This window comes from Misgurnus anguillicaudatus, chromosome 1 (assembly GCF_027580225.2).
Source record: "Misgurnus anguillicaudatus chromosome 1, ASM2758022v2, whole genome shotgun sequence".
In the NCBI taxonomy this organism is placed as follows: Eukaryota; Metazoa; Chordata; class Actinopteri; order Cypriniformes; family Cobitidae; genus Misgurnus; species Misgurnus anguillicaudatus.
In genome coordinates, this window is record NC_073337.2 from 10751117 (window position 1) to 10758903 (window position 7787).

Genomic DNA, 7787 nt, shown 5'->3' on the forward strand with positions numbered 1-7787 from the left:
TCTTTAAAATTAGAAATCAATGCTCCTGACATACTGTCTATATAATAAAGGCAAAAATGGCCCATGAAACAGTAACTATACTGTTGTATCCCTTCTCATGTCTGCAAACCCTCTATGCAGTTTTTAATTTTGCAGTTTCTTCATCAATTGCATGAGTCAAGAGCAGACTTCTGTGTTACTTACTTTTGTGTTACTGTTTATGAAGTTTGTCTTTTACACAAAACTGTAAGAAAGCCAGTTAAGACATTTACATGCAGCAGAAAATCAGGGTAACGGACAACAATCTACCTGTGGCGATCACATTTTGCTTTGACCATTTATGGCCTTTGCCTAAAAAAAGAAAACTATTTATAGCATTTACATGACATCACATTATTATGCATAATCAGAGTAAAACTGTGCATGTAAAATCACTCGGTGGTCAAGGACAATTATATTGTAATCATTTCCTTAGCAACAAGACAAGTCTCTTTAGACTAGAAACTACCAGAATACATACAGTACAGTGTGACATATAGAAACATGATGTCATCAACATAAGTGCTACACAAACGCAAACACTTAAAAAGTTTGTAATTTAAATGCCATCCTTATATTTACACATGAACACCCGCTGACATAATGCTTTGCTATAACACACTGTTGAAATCTAAGAAAACCGCTTCCTTAGTTTTTATAATCTATGCAATTATGCCTGCATGCGCTACAGAATTCACGTCCCTGCAAACAAACCCGTTTTTGTCTGTGCTTAACTCGAACCACACGCTCGGCCTCTGTCCATTATCAGCGAGCACATCTCTGCCGCCACGGGCCAGGAACTGCAATGAGGTCATGAGCGCTGTGATGTGGCCCGGCTTTCAATCAGGTCCTCGCCTGAGCCAAGCATTCTCACGGGCGCTGTTGATTCTGCTCTGGGTGTGTCTGAGCCGCTTTGAAGCATTATGTAAAAACTGTACAAACAGAAATGTGCTTGAGGAAGATGGCATCTGTGTTTATGCTTCCAGCGCCTCCGTGAGGCCCTTCAATCCCTCAATCCAGCTCAGCCCATGTCCGTCTGTGTGAAGGGTAAGTCAGGCCTTTGATATGATCCATGTTACAATACTCACCCTGAGCTTATCTGTAATTCTTACCAGGCCTGCCTGACTGTGTTCAGAACCAGCTGATATGTAATGTCAATAAAGGGATAACACCCAGAATATAAACATCCCCGCCCACCCCTTATGACCCCTGAGCTCTAAAGGTAAGGCTGTGGTGTTTGGCATAAGCGAAGGAAATCGAATCCTTCCATTTATTAGTTTCCAAAGGCCCTGTTGTTGTAAGGATTAAGGATGAAAAAAGGGAACCGAATTAATGCCACAGCAAGACATACAAGCACCAAGCGTTATTTCCCTGCATAAAAGGCTCTCCACATATTCTGCTGTTGGCGTTTTCCTCAGCCCACCCTTTCCTCTTTACTTCCATTTAAACAACAGTGTTGGGTTACACCAGTGAATCTCACACTGGGGGACGCAAGATGATGGTGCCAGGGGAACCCCAGGATTTTTAATTTTATAAAATATATTAATTTATCATAAATTCTTTGTAAAAAATATAGCTACCAACCAACATTATACATTGCATCATTAAATATGTTTTGTTTTGTTTATTTTGAGATTGAGAAAGTTTAAGAACTACTTTAAAGAGCCCCTATGGTGTGATTCATGATTTTACATTTCATTTGGTGTGTAAGTGTGTATTAGTACATGTTAACAATATGCAAAAGGTACAAACCCAAAGTAAACGATGACGCAATTTATCGTCTCCCATGTAAATCTCTTTTTTTTGGATTACAACAAACACACGGATTGTAGGCAACAGTTTACTTTCTGGGATTGGTGACGTAGACAAGAATACATTATCATAATTACTCCTGCTTCGGACTCAGTCTGTAAGTTAACTCCTGTTAGCATTGCATTGTGCCTGAATCTTTCAAACATGGTAAGGTAAGTCACATTTCCGGCTAACGTCAGAAGTGTTCAGGCCAATCACAACATACAGATTAGCTGGCCAATCAGAGACACAGCACTTTTCAAATCGATGAGTTTTGTACAAAATCAGTGTGTTTCAGGAAGACAGGGATACCTGGAGCTACAAATATATACGGTATGTGGAAAATAATGTGGTTTTTGAACTATAAACCAGTGTTGTTTTCATCAACAATGACGATAATGAAATGATTTCATTAACGCACCTGTTTTATGATTATAATGCGACAATGACTAGCTAAAAATGGCTCTAAGGCAGTGGTCTCAAACTCCCGGCCCGCGGGCCATTTGCGGCCCGCTCTCCCCCTCTCTGTGGCCCGCGTCACCCTTCAACAATATAACGTAATCTGGCCCGCAGAAAGATTTTTATTTAAATTCGTTTTTTTTTTAAACGTTTAAGGGTCCGGTCACATGTCACGTCTAACAACGCGAGTTAAAACGAGTCGAGGCGTTTCTTAAAGTATGTTTACTTTTCAAAGTGCTTGCTTGGGAGCGGAGGTTGCGCAGCGTGGGGTCGCGTCACCCGTTGCTACGCAGCCACGAGCGCGCGCTCCGTGATGGCGAGGGTAACGGAATGCGTGATCGGATTTTAATTCCTCTCGCGTCAATCATATCATTGTCACAATGCGATCAGTTCATCTGATCGCGACTTTGTAGTGTTTGTCCAGAGAAGATTTGTTACTTCCGGGTGGATACTCTGTTACTCAGAGAAGAGCTGCTGTGGGGTTATTACCGTTGTTCACATCAAGTCACAGCTTCTAATGGAGACACCGCAGTGGGAGATGTAGTGCAACAGTTTAATATTAAACTACGGATGAGAAAATGACCTATCAAAGTGACCAGGTTAGGAAAAGAGGAAAGATGAGGAGAAATTACAGAGATACAAGTATGTACACTTCTTATAAAATATATATGAAGTATAATACATTATTATCTTGCTTGCTTATACATAGAGCAGTATTATTTATTTTTACTGTCTAACTAGCTTATGTAACATTGACTACCCATCCAAATGTTTTAGGATCACTTTCACTTATTAATATTTTTCTAAATATAATAGCAAATTCATTAAAACGGTGGAATAACAAAAAGGAACATAATAAAGTCAATACTATGACTGAAAACAGTCAAAAATAAATAAAAACAGAAACACTTACTGTTGGTACATTTTTTATAATAGTTTATAAATGTATAGGAATTAAATTTGTTAGTTTTAATAGGCCTAATAAGGTTAAAAAAATATTTACTTACTTTTATAAAATAAATGTATATTAAAAAATAAAAAACACTGTTTATATATTTTCAAGTATTATTATACATTAAAAAACATTTTAAAGAAATATTGTACTTTTTTGAACGTTAAAATAGCTCTGCGGCCCTCTGATGAAATGTCAGTCTCAGAAATGGCCCCAAGCCAGTTTGAGTTTGAGACCCCTGCTCTAAGGTGACTAAAACATCACAAGATGCTTTCGAGTTTTCGTGGACGAGACGAGACGGAGCGAAAATGATTATAAGTCTGACGTTCACAATGCATGTCATTTCTGCCTATTTTGCGTGAAATCTGTCTGTTTTTAGCTAAAAAGTATCAGCAATGCTGCCACTTCCCATTCTTGTTTTGGGTAAGGCCACCACCCGGCTGCCACCATGCGCACCAGATTTCACACAACAACAACACACTTGTGACTGTAGCGAGTATAAAGGACCGTGGCCGTGATGCCAATAAACGGAAACTACGAGATGATTTATGGACATACTTTCAGTATAATCCATCAGAAAGAAAAACGGAATGCATATTGGGAGACGACGAAAAATGTGGCCACAAACTAGGTGGGAAAAATGCCATCAACCTCAAGCGGCACCTGAAGGCTCATCAAGCTAATATTTTTTTAAAGGTAACTAACAAGTCACACTGTTAACATATCATATACATTCAATTTTACTACACAATCGGCTTGTGACACATTTCATGGTAAGCTTAAGGTTTTACATGTATCTACTTTAACCTAAATTCATTTGATTTTACTAGTGATGCACTGATGTATCGGCCGCCAATATTTATCGGCCGATTTTTGAAGCATTTGAAACCATCGGCATATCGGCAATAGCACGAGAAAGGCCGATACCGATTGTTTATTAATTAACTGCATAAAGAAATTCATTATATGTAAAAAAATTAGTTAATGTTGTTAATAAAAGAAATGCTGAATAGCAAAAACCACCTTTGAAGGTTGTCATGCTGTCGTCTTATATTTTTTTAGCTTCATTTGTGCCTCTCTTATAATGTTGGTCAGTTGAATGTTAATTAGATCCAATCCATGTTCAGTAAGAATAATTCGATGCAGAAATAAACTAGCTAATAGACTAACTGTATAGTAATTGTATACAAGTGTTTAATATCGGTATCGGCATCGGTCAGAAGTTGTCTGTTTAAATTGGTATCGGCCCAAAAAATCCTATCGGTGCATCCCTAGATTTTAATAAAATTGACTTTGAAAGGGGCCATGTCACAATACTTTTTTAAGATGTCAAATAAATCTTTGGTGTCCCCAGAGCACATATGTGATGTTTAAGCTTAAAATACCATATAAATAATTTATCATAGCATGTTAAAATTGTCACTTTGTAGGTGTGTGCAAAAAGTACCGTTTTTGGTGTGTCCTTTAAAATGCAAATGAGCGAATGAAGTGCAAACACTGATCACAATGATGGTGGTTTGTTGAAATTGAAACTTAATTGTGCTGTGAATTATTTTCTCTGTCACTCCCTCTCTGCACTAAATGGCAGTGCTGTGGTTGAATAGTGCAGATTAAGGGGCGGTATTATTATAATAAAAGCTCCTTATGACATCATAAGGATAGCCAAATTTCAATTACCTATTTTTTCACATGCTTTCAGAGAATGGTTTACCAAAACTAAGTTACTGGGTTGATCTTTTTCACATTTTCTAGGTTGATAGAAGCACTGGGGACCCAATCATAGCACTTAAACATGGAAAAAGTCAGATTTTCATGCCATGGCCCATTTAAACTTGACTAAAACCTTTTTGTGTTTTCGTCGACTAAAACTTGACTAAAATCATCAAGTTTTTATGTGACTAAAATGTGACTAAAACTAAAAAGCATTTTCGTCCAAAAGACTAAGACTAAAACTAAAGGGGCTGCCAAAAACAACACTGCTATAAACCACGCAAAAACATTGTATTATACCAAATACACAAAATAACATTGTTTTTTGCAATGAAAAAGGTGCACTTTAACTGCACGGTCTACTACAAATGTAAAAAAAAAAAAAAGTTTAATGTAGTAAAGCTTTTGAGCAAAAATGAGCCACCTGACATGGTATTCTGTCTGCATTTGTGTTCAAAATACATGTGATTGTCAACTACCAAACCTGCTCTACATTGATCAATTTATCAGCTGATTTTGTGAGACAAAATTGATGGCTGTCTGTGGAATTTATTTTACTATATATATTGTATGTAATATATTGTAAAAATAAAACAACATGCCAAAACTGAGAATTTTATGATTGACTGGTGTCAAATTCTGTGATGTTTTGCAGGTGCAGATTCCATTCGAGTTTGCAGAAGCAACATGATATGCCACACCTTCACTTCCAAAGTTATCCCTCTATATTTACATTTTCTTCCCAAGTTATCCCTCTGGTTTTACCTTTACTTTTTTATGTGTCTTCTTAGCCTGTGGGCTTTGGCAGGTCTCACTCCCTTCACTTCCTCCTGTCTGAATGAGCAACCGTCTGTCCTCCATCAGCTTCCCCTCCCTCTGTAGCAGCCCTCCATCCTTCATTCCGGTGTAAAGATGAAAGGCTCCAGCATTTTTCCCTTAAGTCTGCACGCTGCTTGTGTGGTCCATCCAGAGGGAACGACGTAATGCTGTCACCTCCAGCTCTGGATGCGTGTGTGTGTTTGTATGTGTAGACTCATTCTCACTGATGGCTGATGGTCATTTTCCACCTGAGAACTTCAGTGATGTTTATTGTTCTGTTGAATTGGTAGCATATTTCAGAAGAGATTGCGTTGAGTGAAGATTTCTCTCACTGTCTTTAATTTTTCACCATTCCTCTTATGGTACGCAATGTATAAATCATACAAACTCCTCAAAAAAAGACAGACAAGAATTAACAGAGACTTCATAGCTGCCCATACTTTACACAATTTCTCAATGGTTATGTTTAAACTTATGGATGCACCGAATGTTCAGCAACCAAAATATTTTGTCAGAAAATAGTAGGGCTGCAACTAACATATATTTTCATAATCGATTATTCGAGGCGATTATATTTTCGGTTAATCAAGTAATCTGATAAAATAAGATGATGAAATAAGATCGTGCAACTGACAACGAATGTCATAATCGGTTTTTATTGATTAGTTGTTGCAGCTCTAGAACGTAGCAAAACACATTTTGGATGTTCGGCCGAATAAATTTAACCGAACAATGAGGTCTTTAATGTAGGGATGCACCGGTTGACCGGCCAGAGATCGGAACCGGACGTTTTTTGTATTTTTTCGGCCGATTTTTCCGGAAGTGCACCCGCATGCAAAGACTACATTTGTATCATTCGCAAATATGTCTTTTCAGGGTCCGAAATTAACACCCGCCAAGCGCCAAATGCGGGTAGATTTTCCGTTTGGCGACTAAATTCAAAAGGCTACCCGCCACACTGGCGGGTGATTTTCATACCAAAATATTATGCAATATAATGTGTTTGCCAGTAACTGATCTGGGAACGAGGTGAGCTAGCCACAGAACGTCTCTACGCTCCAAGTCTCGCACTAGAGACGGTCTGTTTCTAGCTAGTACTGCAGGTAACTTGCGGTCTGCAGCTATCTGCTGCATATTAGCTATCAAAATGCATCCCCGCCCTGCCCGTTGGGCTATCTTGACTTATAAGGAGGAAAACATATATTTAAATGCTTATGCATTCTTTCACAGATTTGGATTGGTAATAATGGTGTATGAAATTCAGGCATTGTGAATTTAAATTACGTTTGAGCGCGCGCTCGAGTTTTACTTTCACTTTCGCGATCGCGCGAAAAGACGCAGTACAGGAAGCAATCCGTCATGATTTGTCATGAATTTGTTTGGCAAATCCTCAAACTTCGTCCTGTCAGTCATTACTATCCTCACGTAAAAAAATTAAATCTCTCGCAGCAAGCTTTAAAGTGATATAGATTGTACGGGCAGTGAAGAGAGTGACTCTGTGCAGAATCTCTCTTAAAGCGACAGTAGCCCCTGTTTTTCTGATCGAAAAAATGATCCAATCTGTAACTGGATGATCCAAGCTGTGAGTTTTGTGACCCACTAAACCACTTTTAAATGGTGAGTATATCTGGTGTGGGGATGAGCAGGAAAAGTTGGTTTACATAGAAATCCAGTCTTTTTGTTTGTTTAAAAAACAACAGCATCAAAACAACAACAAATTTGTGTTTTGATAGATGTTTTGTCTTAATATTCTACATTAAAAGTACTGTATTTTTTTATTCGGGCTACTTGCATTCATTTTGGGCTACCAAAAACTGAAGAGTGCCTGCCCAAGGGCTACCAGGGATTTTGAAATTTTGCGAGCCCTGCCATGAATGCAGCAAATTAAATTAATGTACATGTGACAAAAAAGGCTGTTTATTATTCTGGCCGGTAAAAAATGTGTTTGGCTGGTGGATTTTTTCATCTACCAGTCCCCGTGGCAGGTGAGCCAAAAAGTTAATTTCGGACCCTGTGTCTTTTGTCTAAAAGCATGTCT